General features: G+C 37.6%; 1 long non-coding RNA gene across 1 annotated transcript; it reads left to right on the forward strand.

Moving 5' to 3' along the window:
* The first annotated feature begins 1665 nt into the window (after positions 1–1665).
* On the forward strand, positions 1666–26201 carry LOC141561651 (uncharacterized). Its single transcript, XR_012488103.1, has 3 exons — positions 1666–3445; positions 7881–8067; positions 25676–26201. It is a non-coding gene; the product is annotated as an uncharacterized LOC141561651 (long non-coding RNA).
* The last annotated feature ends 485 nt before the right edge of the window (positions 26202–26686 follow it).

Raw genomic sequence — 26686 nt, forward strand, 5'->3', positions numbered from 1 at the left:
AGAGAAAGAAAAGAAGTTTGAAAAGTCTTTTTTTTTTTTTTTTCTTTTTCTCTTCCTCTGGCTCTGGCTTTGCAGGAGGAGGGAGAGAAGGGGGAAAATAAGAAAGTTTTGAGAAAATAGAACAGTGGTTATCACTCCTATAAACAAGGAGCCCTGTTATCAGAACTCTGGCTTGTGGGAATCTTGCCAAAATATATATATATGTGTATATGTGTGTGTGTGTGTGCGTGTGTGTGCGTGTGTATATATATATATATATATTTTTTTTTTTTTCAAGGTAAAACAATAATTGGTGCTTAACTCTTTCTTGGCTTACTAAAGAAAGAAGTTTGAATGGAATATCTAGGTAGATTTTAGGAAATTTCACAAACTAAAGTACTGGTTAATTTTAAAATAACTTTAAATTGGCATGTGTGTTAAGACTGGAATCTTAACATTGGAAATAAAAAGTTGCAGATATTGGAAGGGAGGAATAAAAATAGAGTAAGAGAGGTAAATGGCTGAACATCGGGGCTCTCTGACCTGTTGGAGCTGTGGGAAAACTAGGCATACTTCTAAAAAAAGAAAAATCATTATTAGCAAATTTGCTTTCATGGAATTAGAGAACAGAAAGTTTAAGAAGGCTAAACTGGGTAATTGTCTGCAACATTTGATTAAGAGTTTTAAGAACAAAGGTTAAGAAATTTGGCAATTGGTTATTTTCATCTTGTAACTATGCTTGGTATAAACTTCTGTGATTTTAAACTTTTTAACCTGTTGTACCAATTTGTAAGTAAAAGGAAAAAAAAAAAAACTTGACTATTTTAAACTGGTGGGGAAGTTTTCTCTGAAAAGCAGATTTTCAAAGTCTGCTAAAGAGGAGTAACAGCAATACAATCTTATCTACTTAATGCCACCTGGGAAGCTTCTGCTAGTGGCCTTGAAGCACTCAGGCAGAAGGAAGAAAAAAAAAAAAAAACTATTTGGTTTGCTTCTGAAACATTGGGTAATTTGTTAACATTATGGGTTATGAATCTTGCAGTTTAAAGTTTAAAAAAAGGGTGATTTAAAGAAAAGGGACAAAAGAGATTGATTTACAAAAGTAATTAATAGTTTAAATGGAGCATCTAGTCAGAAGAGTTATTGGTTTGGAAGTGTTTAAAGTATGTCAGAGAAGGTTTAAGTAAGCAAGCATTGGGAGGAGAGAGAGACAGAGAGATGGGACAGGAGAATGAAGGTAATTTAAGAAGGACTGATTAGTGGGAGCAAATGATTTCAAGAAGAAATCAGTGGGGAAAAGAAGGAACTGGTTGGAAAGGGTAGTCACGGAGAGATGACTGTGAGACGGGATGTGTTTTTGCAGGGGGAAAGCAGCAGTGGAAAGCTGCAGCTGTTTTTGGTTGAAGAAAGCAAACTGATAAAGGATCAAGCTGCTCTTACAAGATGTTAATTGATTGAACATTTGTTTCTTTAAATACATAATGGTTTTCGTGTTTAAAGAATGTGATCAGAAATGTGATATACAGTTTAAAAGGGTTATTAAAAAAAAGTTTAACTGATGTTTTTAAGAACTTTTCAGATTCCTTTATGTGAAAATAGGAAGTTTTAATTAACTGTATTGATGCCAGTTATTTAGAGGGACTCCAAGGATAATAGTTTTTGCCTTTGTCCTTTTAAGAATGTTTTTGTTATGGGCAATGCATAGTTTGGGATATTTCTGTGTATTGGTTATTTGAAAAAAAAAAAAAGCAAAATGATTGGTATAATATTCAATTTATGGAAGATCTATTTGGGTATTTAAGAATTCTGTGAACATTCTGGGATAAATTTCTTATTGTTGAAAGTCTTACAAAATCTAGATGATCTTCTTGTGATAGAAAAAAAAAAGAGTGACCTTGTCCAAGTCACTATCAATTTGTTAAATTATTTAAGAGCACAGGGTTTGAGAATTTCTCAAGACAAATTGCAATTTGTGAAATGTGAGGTTTAGGTTTGCAGATATTGGAAGGGAGAAATAAAAATAGAGTAAGAGAAGTAAATGGCTGAACATGGGGGCTCTCTGACCTGTTGGAGCTGTGGGAAAACTAGGCATAACTCATTGTATAAGTGAAGGGAAAAAGTAATTAGCTCCTGTAAATTACTTGAGGGAAAGAATGGAAACAGTAAAGAGAAGGGATTGGCACACAGGGCATTGGTCACTGAAATTTTGACTAATCTTATGTTACCTAAGAACTTTGCAGTGATTCATGTGCAGGGGCATAAAAGAGGAGATTCATTTGAGATAAGGAGGTGAAACAGCCTGAGAAGAGGAATCTGTAAGTATGGAGGAGATGATGGTGCTAATTCTGGCATTTCTGCCTCCAATGCCTCCACCTTCCCATACCCCAGAAGATAAGCAGGAAATCCAAAGCCTTGGTGCTCAGGAGGATAAAGAGGGCACTGGCTCCTCCCTAATGGCAGAAATGTACTGGTCACAGCAGGTATGAGATATGTACTCCAACATTTACATCAGGGCAGTCATTGGGGTGTCCAAGGCCTGTGTGACCTGGTGCTGACTAGGTTTGTGGTACTGGCTTATACACAATAGCAGGCAACTGGTCAGCGGGTGTCCTGTTTGTCAGAGGATGAATAAAGTGGCCTAATGACAAGTCTAAAAGGAGGAAGGCTCCTGGTATCAGGCCTTTCCAAAACATACAGGTAGACTTTACCGAGCTGCCATTGGTGGGGCATCTCAAATACCTATTGGTCATAGTGGACCATCTGACCTTATGGGTGGAGGCCTTTCCCCTTGCCTGGGCAACTGCCTCAGCAGTTGTAAAAGTACTCCTTGAGCATATCATTCCAGGGTATGGGTTGATGGAGCAGGTAGATTCGGACCAAGGAACTTGTTTCACAGCTAAGATCCTCCAATCTGTGGCCCAAGCTCTAGAAATATCATGGGACTTACATACCTCATAGCATCTGCCCTCATCAAGTAAAGTGGAAAGGATGGATAAGGAAATTAAACAGCAACTGACTAAATTGGCTGAAACACAATTGTCCTGGACCAAGTGCCTTCCCCTTGCCTTATTAAGAATTAGCCCAAAACCCTGAAGAGATGTGGGATTGTCACTTTATGAATTATTGTATGGTCACCTTTATCCAAAAGGGATTCAAAATTCTTCCTTGGATCCAATATTTCAAACCAAGGATTTGTTTTTAAGGAAATATGTTATGTCTTTACTGTAACATCTGAAAACTTTACACCTAAAAGGGCTTATTGATCAGACTTCTCCCTTAGGATTTCAACAGTGCATGAGTTCTAGCTTGGAGACTGGGTCCTGGTTCGGATGTGGAAGGAGGACAAGCTGATCCTGAACTGGAAAGAACCGTTACAGATCCTCTTGACATAAAATACAACAACACTACACAGGAAAGAGGGTGGACTCAGAATACCAGAATTAAAGGACCGGTGGACACTCCGAGGGTATGGACTTCCCAACTGAATGCAGAGAACGAGCTGAGACAAACACTAAAAAGGAACTGATGAACTGTGCATGTAAAATCTTGATAGCGGTATTGATCTGGGGTACTTCATTGGGGCATTGCCTAAATCAAACAGGTGAAGAGATATGGATGGGAGAGAGTAAGTGTGAATGGACTTTTACTCATTGACCAGAGAGGGTAGATAGATATCATAGATGGTGGTGAGTGTAGAAACAGATGGAGCAAGTTAAATATTGTTTATAATGATGGGTCAGTGATTAATTGTGTCTACCAGCATTCATTAGGGGATAATGGGAACAAACTGGTGATGATCCAGATGAGGAGATTAACAAGCTATGTGTAGAGAGGTTAATTGAATTTGACCATTATGTAAGTTCTTCATGAAGAAATATATATACAAATATATTTATGAATAACAGGGGGGACTGTGTGGGAAAAGGGTGAAGAACTTACAGCACATATTGATCAGAGACTGTCTATTAAAGTAGACCAAGCCTATGAGTCCTCAGTTTTGACTTCTCCAGAATCACGTGATTTTAGATAAGGCCTAAACCACATTCCTTTTTCCAACATGGCCTAAGTAGCTGTATATCACCTTGTCTACTACCAACTAAGGGTACAGTAGAGTTATGTGACTAGTCACAACATATAGAGGGCAGGATTTCGGAGGTTCTTTGTTGGAAATGTATAAAAGCTATAAGCATTTTCAAGGCTCTGGCCCTATCCTGCTGTGAATTTGGCTCACAGACCAGGATGGGGTCTGCTTCTTGAGATCTTAATAAATAATTCTGCTTTCTATGAGTGATCTCTGAGTAGTCAATTTGGGTGGTCTTCTTGTCCCAAACAGAATGTCTTCACAATGGGCAAGAGGCCTGGTAGGCAGCTTTGCCAAGAGAGCTTAATTGGCAAAGCATAATCCTACTTCAGACTTCTGCAGAGATTTGGAGTTCAGAATTATTTTTTATAGCAGTCTGAGGCTAGAGCTTCCATTCAAAATTGAATGAGTGACTCTACCTGCGGGTCTCGAACTAAGGGGGTCTGAAGCCACGTGCAACCTGTAAGCAAAGCTAGTAAGGCAACAACCTGGGAATGGGTGAAGAAAGCAAGAGGCGGAGACAACTCTGTGCAAAGCAGAATAGTTCATTTATTGAAGGAAAGTACAAGGCTTATATATGTTTCCAGAGTATAGGTTTGAAAAAACAGTTCTGTGACTATGTGACTAGGGGAACGTTTGATGATTAAGGAACATCTGGTGTTAGATATGTGTGACCTTGTGATATTTTATGGCAGGATGCTCTCAGGCTAAGAAAGAATGCTTTATTGCTCACACCTGGCCTTTATGACCTTCAAGGCAGGATGTTCTCATGCTTCACTGTATTGCTTATCAGTTCTTGGTATTTGGGGTGTGGGGCAGGGGCTCCAGCAAATGAGAATCTCTCAGTGTTGTTAACCTCCCCCCCTCCACACTTAGATTTTCAGTTGAAAAGAGAGTACTTGGAGTTTCAAGCCACTCAAATAGAAATATCAGGCCCAGATCTCCAACTGAATGAGACCACTTAAGGGAGTGTTATAGCTACTGGGAGTGGTCCTGGGCTAATCTTCAACTCAATAGAAGGTGCAACTTCTCCCCACCAAGATTTCCAACAGAATGAAACCACTTAACTGCCCTGAAGGATGGGTTTCTGTCAGAGAAGAGTTTCCGAGTTCACCCCATCATTTTTCAGGGTTCACCCCTGTCAATTATACATGGCAACAACAAGATTATATGATGATTAATTCTGATGGACATGGCTCTCTTCAACAATGAGATGATTCAAATCAGTTCTACTTGTTTAGTGATGAAGAGAGCCATCTACACCCAGAGAGAGGACTGTGGGAACTGAGTATGGAACACAACATAGCATTCTCACTCTCTCTGTGTTGTTTGCTTGCATTTTGTTTTCTTTCTCATTTTTTTCTTCTTTCTTGATCTGATATTTCCTGTGCAGCCAGATAACTGTATAAATATGTATACTTATATTGGGTTTAACATATATTTTAACATATTTAACATGTATTGGATTACCTGCCAGCTAGGAGAGGGGATGGAGGGAAGGAGGGGAAAATTTGTAACAAAAATTTTTGCAATTGTCAATGTTGAAAAATTACCCATCCATATGTTTTGTAAATAAAATCTTTAAGAAAAAACAAAGAGATTATAGCTAGAAATTCTGATAAGCTAATCAAAACTGACGTGTTAATAATTATAAAGTTTTACCAAAGGTCTTATAGAAATATACTCTAAGCCAAAGAAAGTATGTTAATGATGGGCAGTAAGGACCTGGGAAGTAGGACCTTGAGTCAACATTCCCACTAACTTTTAAAATTTTGAGCTGATGACCATACGATATGAATAACAAATCGTGAGGGCTGAGAGCATCTAGGTTAGCGTAGTATTAAAAAACCCCCCACAAAAACCTTGTAACATATTTCTATTATTAACATATTCAATAATAGAAATAATAGCTATCTTCAAACATGAAAAACAGGCATGGATTGAAATGAATTTATTAAAATTTATAACTATAGCTAGTATCAATATTTAAGCAATGAATTGCCTTTTTTTCCCCCATTCCAATTTTCAGTGCTGACTGTTTTCTCTGACATTGTAAATAGTTTAATTCTTGTTACTTAAAACATCCCAAACAATGGTCCTTATGGTGATTTACATAGGAGGAACAAGTAAAAAATTAGAAATCTATCCATATATATGTATATGCATATACAAATGCTATATATATTCATATACACATATGTATAGATGGATTTAAGATTAATTGGTAGTCTTATCTACTGCACTACCTAGCTGTTTTATAATATTTTATGGAAGAGAGTCATTCATTTATTCAATGAATGGTCATTAAACATTTGTTATACGCCAAGCATTTTGCTAAGTATTAGTAATTGGTAATTGAGACAAAATTGGAATCTGAAATGATAATTGGGAATAAAGATAAAAAACACTTAACCTTTTTGTCTCAGTTTCCTCATTGTAAAATGGGTTGGAGAAGGAAATGGCAAACAATTCTAATATCCTTGCAAAGCAAACCCATCCCCTTTATACCCATGCAGTCATGAAGAGTTGGACATGACTGAAATAGCAACAACAACCACAATAATAATGAGTGCTCCAAAGTACCAAGTAGCCTCTCAGGTCTCTTGTTGGGAACCAAAGATCTAATTCAGGCTTTCACTACATAAACTCCCAGCTGAATCTTGTGAAGGACTCTGGATCTGGAGTCAGGAGAACTGACTTTGAATTCCCCCTTTGCTGCTACAGTGGGCCAAGTCCTTCTGCAATCCCTACTGGGTCTGGTTGTTAAAATATGATGTGTATAGTAAGAATTTAACTACGTGAGTGGAAAAATAAGGTTGTAAAATAGAGGAAGGGAAAAAGTTTAAAACCCCCCCACAAAATAGTGAAATGTGAAATAGACATACATCACAGAAACAGTCCCCCCTTTTTTCCTTGCCATTTGCCAAAATATATCTGGTATTTGGGGAGAAAAGCAATTACAGGGAGCTGAGTCTCTGCTTCTCTGACCTAGGAGACCTTTCCTTCACATTGATGTAGGATCTAGGATAAGTCTTACTGTGAGGGACAGAGAGAGGCGTCTGGCTGTCTACTGATTGCAAATCTTCTTGAATCTGATTTCACATCATGTGTCCTTGCCCAAGTGCATCTTATATTTTAAAAATATCCCTTGTTTGTGCTTGATCAATTTTTTATATCATCTTGATAGCCGAGGTTAGGATAGCTGCCAAGCAGCCTTCTACTGTATTTTCTCACCACCTTTATGACCTTGGGCATTCCGTGTGTCTGGATCTCAATTTCCTCATTTGTAAAATGAAGAGTAATGTTCCTTCCAGTTCTGACATTCTATGATTATTTTATAGATCTGTGATCTGCAAATAGATATTCTGCATTAATAGGGAAGAACATAGTGATTCTCTCCAACTGTATGTATATGAAGTGCATTTCGTTTTGTTATCTCAATCCATTGATCTGTAAGTATATTTTCTTATTGTTCAGTTGTTTTTCAGTTATGTCCAACTAAGTATGACACCCTCCATTTGAGGTTTTTTTGGCAGAGATACTGGATGGTTTGCCTTTCCTTCTCCACTTTATTGTTCAGATGAAGAAACTGAGGGAAATTAGGTTTATTAAGTATAGTAGGTGCTTAATAACTGCTTATTGACTTGATTGACTGAAGGGACTCAGAAAATATATAGTTGTATGAACCAATAGGAAGTTGATGGCTGATGCGATAGGCACAGTACAGTAAGACACAGTACAATTACCTGACAATAATTTGCATAAATAAGTTAATCCCAAAGAGAGCGCATAGTGATATACTATTTTTCTATATTTTCAGGTTCTTCATGGGGAACAAAAGAAAAATAAAACTCTGGGAACATAAGGCAAAATGGTATAGTGGAGAGAAGATTGACTCTAGAGTAAAGGGAACCTGGATTTGAAACCTGGCTTTCATACATAAGGTCTAAGTGTTGTTGGACAAATATTGTATTTGACTTCTGGGCCTCCAAGACTCTATCTGCAAGGTAAGCAAGGTGATTCAATGATTTTGATTCCCAACTGCCACAGATGGACAATAAGGCACCATTCCCCCCATTCAACTGGTCCTGGTTGCAGACCAGTGTCATCAGCCACCATCCTGAGAAAACACCCCTGGGAAGATGTAGCCTGGCAATAGCTCCTTCAGATGCTAATGCCCATAGATTTAGGAAAGAAAATTATAGTCCCCAAAGTCTTTGACACTTTTAAATGATTTAGCATCAGAAACAGATATGGAAATGACCTTTAAGAGGCATTACCCTCTACTTTGCTAGTGCCTCTACAGATTATGGGACCTATCATTTAACTTGGAGTTAAAACTTTCCATTAGAATATGAACTTCTTGAGAGATGGAAATGATTTACTTTTTATCTCTAATGCTTAGCATTGAACACAGCAATTGCTTAATAAATATTTTTCCATCAATCCATCCATTCAGTCACTTTTAAATTCGGTGAATCTCAGAAATCTGGATTTTGAATTCATTCTGGAACAAAGCTATTCCTCTATTCTAGTGTAAAGAATAGCTTCTATTCTTGTCCACTGGCTTCTACAATTAAATGATTTCTTTTACTCAAAGTGCCCCAGCTGTCTCGCACATCTATCTCCTTGACTGGAGGAACAAATCCAAAGCCCCCATGAAATAGGTCACATGGTGGCAGAAATAGGAAGTAAGCTGCTGGCTTAATAGAGAATGTCTGAGAATAGGATTTGAATTTCTAGACCATAGCTGAAAATTATAGGAATGAAAACAGTCCTGGCCAGGGATGTGGTGTACCTAACAAAGGCTGGTAAGAATGTACTTGTATTTGAAGTCTTCCAAATCTAGTCTAAGTGGCTAACCTAAACTGAAAATAAAAAGTTGGAGAAAATTGTTTAAATGTATCTACCAAATTCTATGTCAGAAAGAAGAGCTATAATATAGGAAGAAGACTAGCAGGAGAAATATCCAGAAATTCAGAGAAGCCCATGATTTTCTAGGTCTACAAGAATAACAACTCTAGTAAACTAGAGATCCCATACAAAAGGGCAAATTGGACTTTGTAGGTATCACTGAGAATTGGTGGGATTAGACTGGCTAGTGGCTCCACAAAGGAACATTTAACTTAAAGAGAACAGGAGACCTAAATTGGGGTAGGGAGGAAAGTGTGCCACCATATATAAAGAAGATACATTCCCATGAGGAAATCCAGGACACACACTTGGGTGAAGATCAACAGAGGCAGAAATAGAAACAATATTGTTACTGTAACATAGGAGTATGATACTTAGACCAAGAAAGAAAAATTGAAAATTGATTGTTTGGGAAAAAACAATGGGAATCTTAGTGATATTTTAGAACCAGTGATACTGAAGGAGAGGAAAGTTTAACAGGCATCTTAGATTTTAGGAAAATAGATTTCAAAGGATTAAAAAAAAATGACAAGTAGGATCCAGTGGCCCAAGGTGCCAAGCCTGGAGGTCTTGAAAATGATATTCCAAAGATATAAAAAAAGAAATAATTCTGAAGAGCAAGTGAAAGGTTACTTATATGATAAGACCAAGGAGGATACATAGGGAATTCATCAACAAACTTAGATTTTTTTAAAAACACATTAAAAAGAAAAGTTGGAACAAAAGGTTTTGCAATTGTCAATGCACTTTCCATGCATATATCTTGTAAATAAAAAGCTATAATAAAAAAAGGGGGAAAAAAGAAACATAAAAAAGAGGAAGAAAGAAAAACAGGGAAACATAGGATGAATATAAATGCCTGGCATCATAAGCATTATTCTGTATTATTCAGGACTGCTAAAATGTTAAGAATCAAGAAAAGTAAAGAGAAAGGTATAGAGTACCTTGGTTTCAAGTCACCAAGCCCAGAGGAACAATCTTAAGCTATGAAGAGAACTGAGCTACCATTGGTAACTTTGTAATATCATGGTCTATAGGAAAAACTCTTAAGAATTAGAGAAAGGCAAGTGTTCCAGTTTTCATAAGAGGGAAGAGAATATATAGTCTGCAAACTATAGACTGGGGAATTTGACTTTGATTCCTGTCATTATGGAAAACTTGACTGAAGGAAAAGGTTAGTGATCCGTCCAAAAATTAGCAATGGCAGCAAAAAGATTATCTGGCTTGATATTATTCGAGTGCAATGATGTGGTGTAGAAGCAGTTTATCTAGATCTCAGCATACCTTAGACAGTTTCTCAAGCTATTTTTATGGGAAATATGAAGAGAGATATGAGTAAGATGATAGAATAGACAGGTATCATTAGGTTGATTAAAAATTGGTTGCATGGCTGAATCCAGTGAATGGTCATTACTGGCTTATTGCCATCTTAGAAGGTAGGCTCCACTGGAGTGCTGCAGAGACCAGAGTTTGAACTTCTGCTATTGAAATATTTTTTGGTCAATAATCTGGATAAAGGCATAGATGTTACGCTTATCAAATTAGCTAAGAGATATAGTCAGGAGTGTACTCATCAATATATAATAACAGTTTATCTCTCAAAAAAGAGGCAGAAAGAATACACATATAAATTTAATCTGCATTATTAATATATATTAAGTCTAACAACTAAAAAATGATAAATTAATCCCAGTTCTCTTAAGACTGTCAATTTATCAATTAGTTCTCTCTGGAAACAGTTTGAATTCTGAGACAAATTCAATAAGGTGAAAATGCAAAGGGATGAATGTAAAGCAGTCCATTTGGGTCCAAAAAAATTTCAAAATCACAAGTATAGCATGCAAAGATAGCAGTTCATCTGAAAAATATCTGAGGACTACAACTGTTTCTTAGTGAAGTAGAAGCTCAATATGAGTCAATAGTATGCTGAAGTAGTTGAAAAGACGAATGCTACCTTGGGTTGTGTTACTGTTGTTTGTTGTTCATCCTTCATTTTTGAAAAGAACCATGAGGGGCAGCTAAGTGGCATAGTGGATAGAGCACCAGCCCTGAAGTCAGGAGGACCTGAGCTCAAATCCTGTCTCAGACACTTAACACCACCAAAAACAACAACAACAACAACGAAAACCATGATATCTTGATTCATGCATGAATTTAATGATGTCTTGATTCACGCATGAATTTAATTTAAGTGAGATAGAGTTGCACAGAGTCATTCTCTCTTCCAGAATCACTAAAGTCCAGTAGTAAGATGATTGGGGATGGCCCAGAACACAGTGGGTAACCTCGGTATCTTTGATGTCTAAACAAGCTCTAAGAACTCCACAGAGCCTGCTTCAACTAAGTTCATATGTGCTGGAACTAATTGTTTTCATCCATCTATTAAAAGAAATATTGGATCCTGGATCAAGGAAGTAGTAGTTCTTTTATATTCTGCCTTTTGGGGGACTATGTCTCAAATACTGTTTAGTTCTGGGATGCTATGTGTCAGATAAGATTGATTAACTGATGAACATCCAGAGAGAGACAACTAAAATGAGGAAACATCTCAAGTTAGCTCTTTTAGAAACTAATAAAAAGAACTGAAGATATTTAGCCTGGCAAAGGAATTTGGGAGTTTGTATTAAATAGTGGTTGTCTTCAAGTATTAGATAAACTACCATGTAGAAGAGAAAGGGCATATCCTATTTGATTTCAGGGGGCAGAAATAGGAATAATAGACAGAAATCACAAAGAAACAAATTTATGCTTGAGGAAAGGGAAACTTCAAATAATTGGAGCAATCCAAAGGTGGCCTGGTTTGCCTGCTGGATTCCTCTGAGTTAGAGACCAGTGAAGTAAGACTGGACAGCCAGATGTTTGGTATGTTGTGATTATGTATAGGTTGAACTACATGGCTTCTGAAGTCCTTTTCATCTCTGAGATCCTGTGATTCTCTGATGTTCAATGCAAGAATCAAGTGTCAGTGCCTAGAGACTAACTTTTATTTCTCTTCCAATGCTTATAAAATACGCAGTATTTGTGAATGGTTATTGTAGTTATTTTTAAAGTTGTGTCTGCCTCTTTTTGACCCTATTTGGGGTTTTTTTGGCAAAGATATTGGAGGGGTTTGCCATTTTTCTCCTGCAGCTCATTTCACATATGAGGAAACTGAGGCAAGCAGGGTTAAGCAACTTGCCCAAATTCACATAGCTAGTAAGTGTCTGAGGCTAGATTTGAATTGAGGAAAATGGACATTTCCTGACTCTATGACTCTATCCACTTCCCCACTGCCCAGAATAATAATTAATATTTGTTTCATTAAATTATAACATTTATTTTCATATGATAGCTTATAAATAATTGTTTAATAACCTAAATATTATTAGTTATTAATATTGATTGGGACTGATTGGATGAAGTATTTATCAGTATTGTCACATGTTCCCAGAATGGGACCTTGGGAGGTCATTTGATCTCTGGAAGGATGAACTTTGAACCTGAGATATAGGAAGTTGCAAGAAGTGACCGTGACCTGTGGGAGGCAGCCAGCATTGGTGACTATGGGTCAAAGATGGTTATGTCCTTTTAGTGTATCCAATGAGAAGGCTCTAATCCTTTGCCTTTTAAACCCTGGACAGCTGGTCAGGTTCCAGGCCCACAGGGTGGGAGTTGGCATGGCTCCCAGGTGTGAGTCTGGGCCTCTTCCTGCAGGGATTAAATAAATGCTTTCTCTTTGTACCTGATGATGTGTCTGATTGGATTGGGAAGGGGATCTTGCACCCCACCTGTCTCCTACAATATCATTAGAGGAAAGTTTATTGATTTCGTTGGTATAAAGAACTCCCATTGAGGAAATTCCATGCACTAATGCAGGCCACTCTGAGAAATTGTGGTTTTCCCAGATTCAGATACTCAATATTTGTCAAAGGTAGGCAATGAACTCAGGGCCTGAGGCTGGCTCTCTATCCATTCCTCATTCTCTAGATTTTACCACCACATCTTAGCCACTCCTCTCTGTCCACTTGAGTCCTTTCTCCCATTGGTGAATTCTTTGAGAACCTCCATTTTGGAGAAGGCATCAATGATCCCTCGTTCCAGAGTTTGCCACCATACCTTCCTCCCTTTGGAATCTCTTTTCTCTTCCCCTTCCAGCTTCACTTTTATAAGTAGCCTTTCCCCATAAGCTCTCTGAGAAAAAAGATAGCGTTTCTTTTTCATCATATTTCTATCTCCAGCACTGAGCCTGGCCTATAGTAAGCACTTGATAAATGCTTGTTGACTGATTAATTCGCTATTTCATTCTGTCTCTCTAATCATGCAAATATTATTATTATTGCTATCAAAAAGGGGGCTACCTGCCAGTCAGGTTTGAGTACCTGGTGTTTCATGAATGTTCCAGAAGGAATTTGCTTTTCTTTCAACAGCTTATGGGTTAGTTTCAAACCAGTGGTAATTTGAGAACATTAAAACCTGACATTTGTTATCTTGCAACCAGAGTATGAGCCTTTAATTAAAGTTATTTATTATGATGAGGATTCTGAGGCAGGAAATATGTCCAGAGACTTAAATAATGATCAAATGGGTTAAGAAATGTGAAAACATGATACAAAAGTACAATTATCCTCTATCACAACTAGAAAAGTCTCTGCTTATCTTGGACAACCTGGAAGAGAATAGTAAGACTAAACAAAGCATTATGCAAATCTAGTGACCAGTTCTCAGAAGTCCTGATAAGATTACTCCAGGGAAACTCCCAAACAGATAAGTTCCTGGTATTCTAAATTTGGCCGATTTTCACCTGCTACCACCCTAAGAGGAAAAGGGGATTTTTCTTGCAAAAGTATGTCTTTTCCCCCCTTCTTCGTTAACCTTTTATCTTCTTGTACCTCCTCTACAGCGCCCACTCTCAGTCAACCAGAATTAAAAATTCTTTTCCTTTGGGAAATCCTGCCTATAAACTCTGTAAGGACAGTCAGTGAGCCTGTGATTTCTTTGGTATAGAAAACTCCCTCTACTAATGCTGATCAGTACCTTCTGTACAACTCATAGAGAGGGACCTTGGGCACTGAACTGTAGATGAGTTGTCCAGCCCAGTGTCACATGGCCAGACTACATCAGAGGTAGGGCACTTAAACTCAGGCAAGGCTAGTTCTCCGCCTCCCAAGCAGTGTTGTCTCTCCTAAACGGCACACTTTAAGTAGGAATCTGGACACTGCTTAATTTGATCTACTTCTTATTGGTCATTTACAATTATACTTCCTAGTTCAAATTTTTGCAGAAATTCTAGGCCAAGTTGTTTGTTTGTTTATTTTGAAGCAATCTTTGTTACAGAGGTGGAGGGAGAGAAGGATGTGGGGGGAATGAGAGAGTAAAAAGGAGAGGGGAGAAAGAAGTGGGGGAAGAAGGAAGAGGAAGAAGAGGAAGAAGAAAAGGAGGAAGACAGAGGCACAGAGACACAGAGAGATGGAGAGACAGAGGAGAGACATGCAGAGAGACATACACACACAGAGACAGAGACAGACAGAGAGACAGAGACACACACACAGAGACAGAGAGACGGAGAGACAGAGGAGAGATGTGAAGAAAGAGACACACACAGAGAGACAGAGAGACAGAGAGAGACAGAGACAGATATATAGACTGTTAGATCTGGAAGAGAGCCTTAGAAACCAGCAGGTCCAATCCCCAAGAAGTCAAATCTTCTATCTGAACCCCAGGGTCTTCTAGGATCCCTCCTCAGTTTTAGGATATAACTGCGTTTATCCTTCTATCTGGCATCTATTAAGTGCAAAGTGTTATACTTTGTATTGGGGTAGCTAATAAAATGATTATGGCATAACCTTAATCTTCAAGGAGTTTATTATATTATAGTTATAAAGAGAAGTCTAGAGTTTTTCTCAGAAGGCAGAGATGAAAGAATAGTTCTGACTTTATTGTATAACTGGCAGAGAATAATCTGAAAATAGTCATCTATCATTTATTAATCATTAACTGTGTGCCAGGAACTGTGCTAATTAAGCTTTAGGGAAATTAAAAAAAAATTAATCCCTATCCTCAAGAGGCAAAAGCAAAAATAATTTCTACCCTCAAGGAGCTTACTTCTAATGAGGAAGACAATACAGAAGTCAGTACATAGAAAAGAAATGCAGGGAAGATAAAAGGGAACTTTTGAGGATAAGGCATTAACTTCTAGGAGGAAGGATGGGAAGGATGGTGCTCAATGGTAATGAATAAGTGCCAGGTTCAAAATTTCATTTTGGACTTGCATAGTCCAGTCCAGAAACAGAGGTAAAGGAGCTTTAAAACAACAACAACCTCCCCCAACCCAAATTTATTTTTTATTTTTGACATTCTTTTTAACATTTGGAGCTCCAAACCCTCTCCTTCCTTCTTACCCCTCCTTGAGCTAAAGAGAAAGTAAGCAAAATGAAATCAATTACAAATATGAAATCATGCAAAACATATTTCCATATTAGCTATACACAAAGCAACAACAACAAAACAGTAAATCAAGAAAGTTATACTTCAAACACTCAGAGTTCATCAGTTCTTTGGAGGTGGATAGCATTTTTTTTCCCACCATGAGTCCTTTGAAATTGTCTTGGATTGAATAGATAAGAGTACCTAAGTCTTTCACAGTTGATTATCACTACAACATTGCTACTACTGTGCACAGTGATCTCTTGGTTCTCACTTCACTTTGTGTCAGTTCATATTATTCTTGCCATATTTCTTATTTATTTCTTATTACATAATAGTACTCCATCACAATCTGGAAGGAGAAAAATCTGGAACACAAAATCTTATGAATGTTAAAACTATCATTACCTGTATTTGGAAAATGACATACTATTGAAATAATATTACAATAATATAAAAAGAAATATGATGTCTATATGTTTAATATTATTATTATATATTAAATATATAAGTATTATATATTTAGTATTATTATTATTATAGAATTATACAATTTTTAAATTCTCTCTCCTCAATCTCTTTTAAAGGTCAGCTGTTTTTTCAATGAGATAATTCATATTGTCTTCTATTTTTTTCATTTTTTAGACTTTGTTTCATTGTTTCATGATGTCTCATAAAGTCATTAACTTCCTTTTGCCCAATTCTAATTTTTTAAGGAATTATTTTCTTCAGTGAGTTTTTGTATCTTTTCCTCGATGTGGTTTTTCTTACTTTTTTAGGATTTTTTTTTTCCTCAGTGGAACTTTTGGTCTCTTTTACATTTTCCCTTATTCAGTAACTTTTTTGTTTGTTTTATCAAGTTGTTAATTCTCTTTTCATAATTTTCTTGCACCACCCTCATTTCTTTTCCCAATTTTCCCTCTTCCACTTTTGTCTCTCTTTTTAAATTCTTTCAGGAATTTTTGTTGGACTTGGATCCAATTAGCATTTTTTTGGTTGAGATTTTGATTATAACTGTTTTCACATAGTTGTCTTCTGAGTTTTTGTCTTGGTGTTCCCCGCTACTGTTGTAGCTTTTTATGATTCAGTTCTTTGTTCACTTATTTTCCCAACCTATTTTTTTGACTTTGAACTTAATGTTAAAGTTTGGATCTGTCAGTAGGGAGACACTATCCCGATTTTCAGATTTTTTTCATGCTGCTGTTTTTGGAGTTCGTTCTGGAGGGTTGCAAGTTTTCAGTCCTTCCAAGGTGATGTGATTTAGGAAGAAGCGTGGTCATTGCTCTCCTGGTCTGTGTTCTGTTCTTTATTCAGGAGGGTCCCTGGCCTCCTGAAGCCACAAGCTGTTACTGTGACCAGCTTCCTTATTCCCTTACATTTATGAGCATTAGCACTTCTCTTTGCCTTGGAACTGTGACCAGGGACCCTGCTCTCTTGGGACTGATCACAAGTGCTTCCCTCTGACCTGGAGCTGTAATCTAGAACTGCTAATGGCAATAGACTTGCCAATCAGCACCAGCTGATTGCCTACAAAGGTAATCTCTTTCTGAAGAGTTGTCTGACCCCTTTCCTTTATCTGGTCTGAGAGCTCCCAAAGCTGCTGCTGCTGCTACCAGTGCTGACCCAGCAACCTTCAAGGCCCACCACTGGTGCTTCTGCCACTCTCTGGACTCTGCACCCAGCCTCGGTGTTACAGAACTCTCTTTTGTATCTCCTAAGTTGTCTTTGCTAGGGAAATTGTGTCACTTTAACCCTTTGGTGATGCAGCTACTACAAAATTTGATTTGAATCATTATTTTAAAATTCTTTGAAAGGGTTGTTGGGAGAGTTCAGTATGGTTGCTGTCTTTACTTTACCATCTTGGCTCTGCCCAGATGAATAAATTTAAACAATATCACATGGCCAATGGCAATGATGATTCAGAAGGAAGTCCTCACTTGGATGCCAAGGAGGAAAAGGATGTAATGGTCCATGAATTTGATTTTAAAATATATTTAAAAACTACTATAGGGCAGGCAGAGTGGGACAAAGCAATTCAGGAAGAGCAGAATGAGGAACAAGGATGCTTGGAGGAGTTGGGAAATGAAACAGCTCTTTGGAAACAGCAGGAAGGGAGCAGGAAGCAGGATGCCAAAGCAATTTCCGTTGAATTTAGAAATAGGCTGCCTGAGGTTACCCTTCTTGAGCAAGCTGACCAAAGGCAGAGTAGTATAGTGGATAGACTCAGGGTTCCAATCTGGCTCTGCCACTTTGGCTTGTATGAGCATAGGCGAGTTACTTAATGTTGTTGGACCTCAGTTTTCTCATCTGTAAATTGTAAGGGTGTATGAGGTTCCTTCCGGTTCTAGATCTAGGCTCCTTTGGATCAGAGACCACTCTAACATCACACATGGAATAAAGCCTAGCCATCATTGAATCTAAACTTTTCTCTGACCACAGGAGGAAGTGAAGCCTCAGAGAGCTGAAGTGGCCCGAATGCCTAAAGCCATTCAGCTGGTGAGTGGCAGAGCCACAGCTGGAGCCCTGTCCTGTCTGAATCCCAGTCCAGGACCTCCTCTATTCTACCAGGAAGAACTTTCCCTTGACCTTTCCAAATCCAGTTCTTTTCAGAAAATATTTATTGATCTATTTTAAAATGGATTTTTATTGATGCCTTTTTTCATGTCACTTAGATTTTCCCTTGTATCACTCCTTCTACCTCTAAGAGAGCCATCATTTATAATAAAGAAATTTTTTTAAAAAAGGAAAAAAAACTCAGCCAAATGAATCCATCTATCCCCTGAATCTGATGTTATTTAGTTTATACTTGTGAACATCTCCCCCTCTACAAAGGAGTGAAGGCAGGTATGTTCTTACTTTTTTTTTTTCTTCGTTGTTTGCTTGTTTTGTTTGTTTTTTAAGAACTTTCAGTAAACATTTATTAAACATGGTCATATTCTGTGAAAGATGAAAACAAAACTCACAGGTCATTCTTGCCTTCCAAGAGCTTCCATTTTTCCAAATTAAAGAGGGATCTCTTCTTCATGCCCCAGCCTCTTCATTTCCCTCAAACAGGTGGGAGAAACAGAAGAGTTCATTCTGTTGACAGGAGCATGTGGGTCGTGCAATGGATAAAATGCTAGGCCTAGACACTTAGTCGCTTAACCCTCTTTGCCTCAGTTTCCCCATCTGTAAAATGAGCTGGAGAAAAGAAATGGCAAACCACTGAACGACCCTCTCTCTACTCTTCAAGAAAGCAGGGAGACTACTAGGTAGTCCACAAAGAATACTCGACCCTGATCACTTTGCTCTAACTCTGACTACCAGAGCTGAGGCAACTTAATTCATCCTTGCTTTTGGAATCATGGACTCCCTGGAAACCCTGGAGGGGAGATATAGGTAAACTCCTCCCTTTGAAAGGTGAGAAGTTGAAACAAAATGTCCTAATAAGTCTGCAGATAGGGTATAGCCCTAGCAGAAAAAAGCCACAGGAATGGATTTATTTTCCATTTTAATTGAGATGGGGAAGCAGAATACATTAAGCTGATGCTGCATGTCCAAGTATGTCAAGCATTTAGTGATCCAAAGCCTATCTCAATCAATCAACAAATATTTGCATTAGAGCAGAGGGGACTTTAGGATCACCTGGTCTCACCCCCTCCCAGGACAGAGGAGGGGAAGGGTCTTATGCTTCACATAGTTAGTTATCAGCCAAAGTTAGATGTAGGACCAAATTCCTGAGTTCTCATTCTGTTGCAATCTAGCCTCCTATTCAGGCTTTGGAAGTCTCTTGAGGTCTGTCTATGTGAGTAGGTAGAAATAACAACAGAGAAAGCCTGTTTTCATTCCCAGCTTTTGGCCTTGTGATAAGTGGCTGGAGAGTCACTATTGCTGCTGCCATAGAAAACTTTAAAGAGGGAGCTGGAATTTGGGATGGAGATGTTGGGGGTAGTGAGGGTGTTGGAATATACAATCTCCTCCTTCTTCTATGACCAGTGGCTGCTCAGCCATTAGTTTTTGCTGCTTTCCCCCTCATTTATTAAGTCCCCTGTAACACCACAAATATACAGCTATGAAGAAGGCAAGACATAATTATTGTAAGGATTCTTTTAAAAAAAAAAAAAAATTGTTTTTCCAAATTTCCCAGGAAGGTAAGTTGCATGTACATGGTATGTTTAGAGAACAACCCTTTAGCAATCCAGGTTTTCTTTTTGCCTAGCTGGGAAGCTGTGTGTTTTCTACTCCCTCTATTTATATCCCAAGTCCAAATTCCTAGATTCTGGTTGAATTCAGCCAACAATCAATAAGCATTTATTATGCTCTAAATAGGTAGGCCTCAAGCCCTGTCCTAAGCACTAGAGACAACAAAGAAAAGCAAAGCTCAAGTTCTAATGGGGGAGATCACATGTAAATAACTCTACATACATGCTTAAGTATTTCCTGACCAAAGCCTGTCTTAATCAATCAATTGAAAAATATTTGTATTAGAGCTGAAAAGATTTAAGGAATCTCCTGGCCTCAACCCCTCATAGTTTCAATGTAGTTTAAATCCTGAGTGGAAGAATGGTAACCCTAAAAGAAGGCACTAGTATCTGGGGAGACAAAGAAAAACTTCAGGAAACCATAGTATTTGAGATGACTCTTAAGAAAGGTACCAAATAGAAGTCAGAAGGGCAAGTATTCCAGGCAGGAGGACAGTGTGGAAAAATGTCTTATTATAGTGTTTGTAAAACATCTTCATTATTATACTTTTTTATTTTATTTATTTGTATTTTATTTGTATCATATTATATTACATTATGTTTATTTTACTATACTGTTTAAATCCAATTTTATGTGATTCCAGAGTCTTTGCTTCTCTTCATGTGCAAATCAAGATATCATTCATTACATTGTTCTCTGAATGAAGTACCAACAATAAAAACCACAACAATATGTTATTAGGAGTTATTCATACCTATAATATCACCTCTAGAAATGCTATAGATGGCTACAAGATAGTTTGGGTTCTCTTAGGTTCTGAATCCAACCCAAACATTTAAATAAATGTGTGTGTGTGTGTGTGTGTGTGTGTGTGTGTGTGTGTGTGTGTGTGTGTGTATTATGTGGCCAGCTAGATGGGACAGTGAATAGAGCACTGGCCCTGGAGTAAAGAGGGCCAGAGTTCAAATCTGGCCTGGGACATTTAACATTTGCTAGCTGTGTGACCCTGGGAAAACCACTTAACCTCAATTATCTTGCCAAAAAAGAAAGTAAAAATACATACATATTTTATTTTTCTCTAATTACATGATAAAGTATATTTTTAAACATTTGGTTTTTAAGTTTTGACTTCCAAATTTTCTCCCTTCCTCCCTCCCTCTCCTCTCCCCTCCCTGAGATAGTAAGCAATTAGATATAGGTTATACAAGCACAATCATGTAAAACATTTCCATGTTAGTTATTTTTCCCAGAAGACTCAGACAAAAATAAATAAATAAAAAACAATGAAAAGAAGGAAGGGAAATAATATCAGTTCTTGGGGCAGATAATATGCTTCACCATTAGTCCTTTGGGAATGTCTTGGATCATTGTATTTCTGATAATGGTTGTCAATCACAGTTCATTGTAATATTGCTGTTACTTTATACAGTGATCTCTTGGTTCTGCTCACTTCATTTTGCATCAGTTCATGTAAGTTCTTCCAGATTTGTCTGAAATCATCCTGCTTTTCTTTTTTTTTTATAATACAATAATATTTCATCATAATCATATACCACAGCTCATTCAGCCATTCTCCAAATGATGTAACCCCGACAGTCTTGTTTTGAACTACCACATCCAGGACTGGTTCTTTGGCCATCAAAGCTTGTATTTAGGCTTCACATAAATTTTATTTTTTAAATATCTACTCATGTTCACCTTAACTTACTTTGCTTTCAAATTGTCCTCAGGGTGAATTTGCTTAACCAAAGTACATATAATTAGTATGAGCCTTTTGTAAATAACTTTGTTAAGATCCTATGTAATATCAACTCTCCAGAACCTGGGGAGGAAGAGCCACAACTCCTTTCTGTCTCTCTTCTACCAAATAACCTAATAAATTTCTTTCTAAAACTATTTGAGAATTTGGGGTTTGTTCTTGTGATCATTAGTGGTCAGGGTAAAAGGGTGAATGTATGGTGTGAAGAGGAGAGTAAAATGTAAGAAAACTATAAAAGTCGGGAGAAATTAGGTAGTGAAGTGCTTTAAATATCAAACAGAGAATTTTAAATTGTACCCTAGAGGTAATTGGGAGCCACCAGAATTTATTAAATGGGGTTGGTGGTGACATAGACTTGTGCTTTATTTTGATGAATTGGAGGATGCTGATTAGGCTGCCTTGAGACAGGCAAGCCACTGCAATAGTCCAGGTGTGATGTGATGAGGTACTCCATCACAGTACCTATGTTAAAGGAGAGAAGGGTTAGTTTCTATCTATTGATCTCCAGAGCAGGAAAATTTCATCAGGAATTATAGAAGTCACCTTGGATTACCAAGCCAACTTTCTTTGTTTTATACATGAGGAAACCAAAGTCTTTATACTCTCAGTTGTATAATGTCTAATACATGGTGAGATTTTCACATCCTGCTTGTAAGATTGATTTTGTGGTATTTTTTTGAGAGGTACAAAAATATTTTTACCAAGGGCCCATCTCTGAGATGTCAAATTTCTACATTTGCCATTCTGTTGGTCTGGAAAATACAGTATTAACTCTTAAAGTCCATTCATCCTTAGTCTGACAGCTACCTTATAAGGCACTGGGAGAATAGTTTGATAGGACCAGGATTTTAGGAAAGATCCAGATTATAGGATACTTAAGAATTGGGGACTTTGAAGGGGACAGCTTGTCTTGTTTTAAGCAGAAGTGGGAAGCTAGAAAGGAAAGGATATTTAAAAATAATAGGGGAAGAAGGGCTGCTGTATTTTAGACCTAGGCTAGGATTCAAAAGACTTTGGGGTCTTGGGTCTACCTGGTTGCATTATGTCAGACAAATCACTTCACCTCCATAGGCCTTTTCCTCTATAAGAGGAATGTCCCCTAAGGAGATCAAGGAAAGGAGGAAAGCTTGCTTATGTAACATATGTATCCCCTCTTTTATGTGGTTAAAAAAAAAAACAACTCAGGAAACTAAGAGAGTAACCAATGATTAGGAAATGGCTGAACAAACAAGGATATTGGTATGCAATAGAATACAATCATGCTGTAAGAAATGATAAAAAAGGATAGTTTCAGAGTAACCTGGGAAAACTTATATATAGTGATAAAAAGTGAAGTAATAAGAATCAGGAAAATAATTTATACAATTAACAACATTATAAAGACAAATACATTTGGAAGATTTGAGAACTTAGATCATGATCAGATAGGATTCCAAATAACTAATAAAGAAACATATTGTCCATCTCCTCACAGAGATGATGGACTTTAGTTTTATGACCAATATGAGAATTTATAGCGTTTGATTATGCATATTTTTACAAGTATTTTGGGATTTCTTCCCCAGTGGAGAGATAGAAAGGAATGAAAAATAGGTTTTTGTTAGTTGAAAAAAGTTAAATAAAGAAGCACAAAAAGATGAAATATTTATTGAATTAAATATTAAGTAAAACTAAATGTGTAAAAAAAGGAAATGATCTAAAGTCCTTTCCAACTCTGACACTAGGAGTCTATTTCACGATTTTGCTTAAAGTTCTCCCTACTAAGAAGTCCCTGAACTATGATCTGGTCTTGTCTTTCACCCTTAATGCTGCTGTCTATCCTAGAACCCAGCAACCCTTCTTATACTCTAGTAGGCATCTTGCATAGAAGCCATGACAGAGTATTAGCATTCTTTAGGAGGGCTTACTATGAAAAGCAACCTCTCTTCATTCACTTGGAAAGCCTTCCAGGGCCAACTCCATTACTGGGCTCACAAACCTCTCCCCCTGTTTCCTGTTGGCTTTGGGTATGGAAAATATTGGGCTGATCATTAACTTCTGGAACAAATGTTAACCTTTGGAATCTTCTTCTGTATTTAACTGTTGTCTCCTAATCCAAAGTTTGTCCCCAACAGCCTTGGAAAGAGAATGACAAATGTGTTCCTTTATGGTTTAAGTAGCTACCTTTTTGCTTAGTACCTGTTTGCTCTCAGTAGGAGTACCTATCTGTTTGCTCTCAGTAGGAGTACCTATCTGCTCTCAGTAGGAAATAACTGAGAAAGGATATTCATTTTTTTCATAACAGATGGGAAAGAACCTGAAGAAAACCTTGTATTCATTAATGACCTCTCCAATCCCCCCACTCCCCCTAAAACAGAAACACCAGCCAGTTTTATTTCCTATTACTTCCTCATATATTTTCCTCATTTAGTTAGGGCAGTATGTCCTCACTGCTACACAGATAGGCTATATTCTTAATCTCTGTGGGATTAAACTGTGTGGATTATGAGTGCTCCCAGTCAACAGAATGGGGAAAAAAAAAAGTTGGTTGTACATGACATTGCAAATCTATTATATACATCTTGCTATTCACTTTAAATATATAATAAAGCTATCATATAATTTTTCTTTTCCTCCTCTTTTTCTTCCCTCTCATTTGGCTACCATTGGACACATATATACATAGGCACATGAAATATATATATATATATATATGTGAAGGTAAACTTCTATTTATCAGTTCTTTCCCTGGATGCAGATAGTATCTTCATATGTCCTTTGTAGTTAATTGGGTATTTATAGTAGTCAGAATGACTGAGCCATTCAACTTCTAGTTGATAACCTGACTCATCTCTCTCCCCAAATCAATTCAGTGACCAAGGTGATTTTTCCCCCTCTAAAAGTATAGATCTGATTATCTCCTGTTCCCTGTTCACATTCAAAAAAGTCTATTATCTCCTATATCTATTATCTCCTATATATATCTCCAATATAAAGTTCTGTTTGGCATGGAAAGCATTTCCCTGTCTGGCCCCTTCCTGTCCTTCCAGGAATGTTATTTTACTTCCTTCCATGGACTCTACAATTCTGTTATATTGGCATACTTGCTGCTTTTCCTACATGATACTCCACCTTGGCCTATGTACTGGCTTCCCCCATAAATGGGATATTCTGACCCCATCTCCAATTCTTTATTTCACTGGTTTCATTCAAGACAGCTTGAATCCCATTTTTTAGGAGGTCTTTCCTGGTTCCCTCAGCTGCCAATGGCCTCTGCCTCTCCTTCTGAGACTGCCTTCCATCTACTATATATATGGGCAGCTAAGGAGTACATTGGATGGAGCACTGGGCCTGGATCCAGGAAGTCTCATCTTCCTGAGTTGAAATCTGGCCTCAGATACTTCTTAGCTAGATGATCCTGGGCTGGTCACTTAACCCTGTTTGCCTCAATTTCCTCATCTGTAAAATGATCTAAAAAAGGAAAAGGCAAATCGCTCTAGTACCTTTGCTAAGAAAACCCCAAATGAGGTCCTGAAGAATCAGACATGACTGAACACTGTAGATATTTTCCATTTCCCTAATTATTTATACAAGAATGACCGTAGTATGATATACTGCTATATGCTTGCCAGGTATTATTACTCATTGAGGTCAAGGATAATTTTTTGTTTTTATTCTTTGTATTTTTTTGTATCTTTAGTATCTAACACAATGGCTAGAACATAGAGCAAGTGTTTAAGGAATGCTGAAGGATTGATACGTTCTCCCTCATCCTTCTTCCCCCTCATCAGATATAGGAAGGTAGGAGAGTTTAACTAACAAGCACACTGCCTTTTTCCTCAACACTCTTCATGTGGCTAGTGGTGGGTGCCCTAGAATTATAGCCACTCTGGAAATCTGCCCAGCTAATTCATTTCAGACCAGAAGACAGGAAGCCCCCACCATGGGGCAGAGAATAAGAACAGCAGGAGGGAGCTGATTTAGGCAGACAGAGGTTCTTTGTCATTATGTCACTTATAAATTGAGCAATATTTGGCAACAAATATTGGTTCAGAGAGGCCCCTCCTCTTCCAGGTCCTTTCTTTCTAATCCTCCACTTCCAGGCCCTTCCAATTAGTTCATCTATTTTTTTTTTTTTTTAAGAGGGTCAGCCCTTGACCTAGCTCTAGTTTTCCCTTAAACTGTTTTCAGCAAATGATTGTTTTTCTAGAAGATTTTGTCAAAACAAAACCCTGTCAAACAACAGGAGACAATGAAAAATCATGCACATCTGTGCCATCTTCACTCAAACTATAAAGCTCTTTCTCTTTCTGCACCCATCCCCCTTTCTCTTTCCCCTCAATCTCTCAATCTGTTTGTCTCTTTTTTTCTTCTTCCAGCTTCTAGGTGAGTGAAAAGAATAAATCCTTGAAGAAAAGGAGGCGACATGATGAGCTGAGAATTGTCTTTGGATAGGAGACTGGAAACCTGGCTTTGAATCCTATCTCTGACTTTACAAGAATTGTGTTATAAGAGTTGTTTTGCTTTGTTTTGGTTTTTCGTTTTTTTTAGTGTGAGGGTAGGGGAAACAATATGGGAATCAGAAAAATATGTATCATAGCTTCAATTTCCATATCTGTAAAATGGTGTAAATAATATTGGTAGAATTTTGGTTTTAAGTCATACGTGGATTTTGATGATACATGTAAAATTGTTGCATGATTGCCAACTTTATAATAGCAAGTTTAGTGCAATAGAATGTAAGCAGCTTGAGGGCAAGGATTTAATTCACTTATAATATTGTATTCCCAACACCTAACAGTGACTGCCACATGGTGGGTGTTTAATAAATATTTGTTAATTGATTGGCTATTTTGGTTCCTGATAGAGGGAAGAATGGGAATTCTGGGGAATTGGTAAACTTTTTGTGTTTATTTACTAGGTTATATCAGGAAGCCAGTTTTTACCTCAATCTTGCAGATGTGGGGGACTCTGTCATTTCTTGCCCAGGTTAGCAGTCCAATGGAAAGAGAAATCAGTAGAGTCAAATGTTCTCCTCTGATCAAATCTCACCTCTGATGCTTCCTCCTATCTGCTCATGGTTTTTTATTAGTAAAACAAAGCGCTGGATTGGATGGTTTCTGACAATCCTTCTACATTGTGAGTTTTCTCTGTTAGCGCTGAAGTCAGAGAAGGCAGCAGTTGGCTCAGCCCTTTCTGAGGCTTCAGCTGAGATCTTTTATCTGCTTCAGCTTTGGGGGAATGTGTCTATGTGCATATCTTGAGAGGATGAACTCCTATTTAGTTTATGCTTCTGGATTTCATACAAACAGATTAAATCTCTGTTATTTCAGCTGAGTTTGTTCATCATGATTTATCTCATCTGGAGGCTACTTATAAAATTGTGTGCA

The sequence above is a fragment of the Sminthopsis crassicaudata genome, chromosome 3, assembly GCF_048593235.1.
Source record: "Sminthopsis crassicaudata isolate SCR6 chromosome 3, ASM4859323v1, whole genome shotgun sequence".
NCBI lineage: Eukaryota > Metazoa > Chordata > Mammalia > Dasyuromorphia > Dasyuridae > Sminthopsis > Sminthopsis crassicaudata.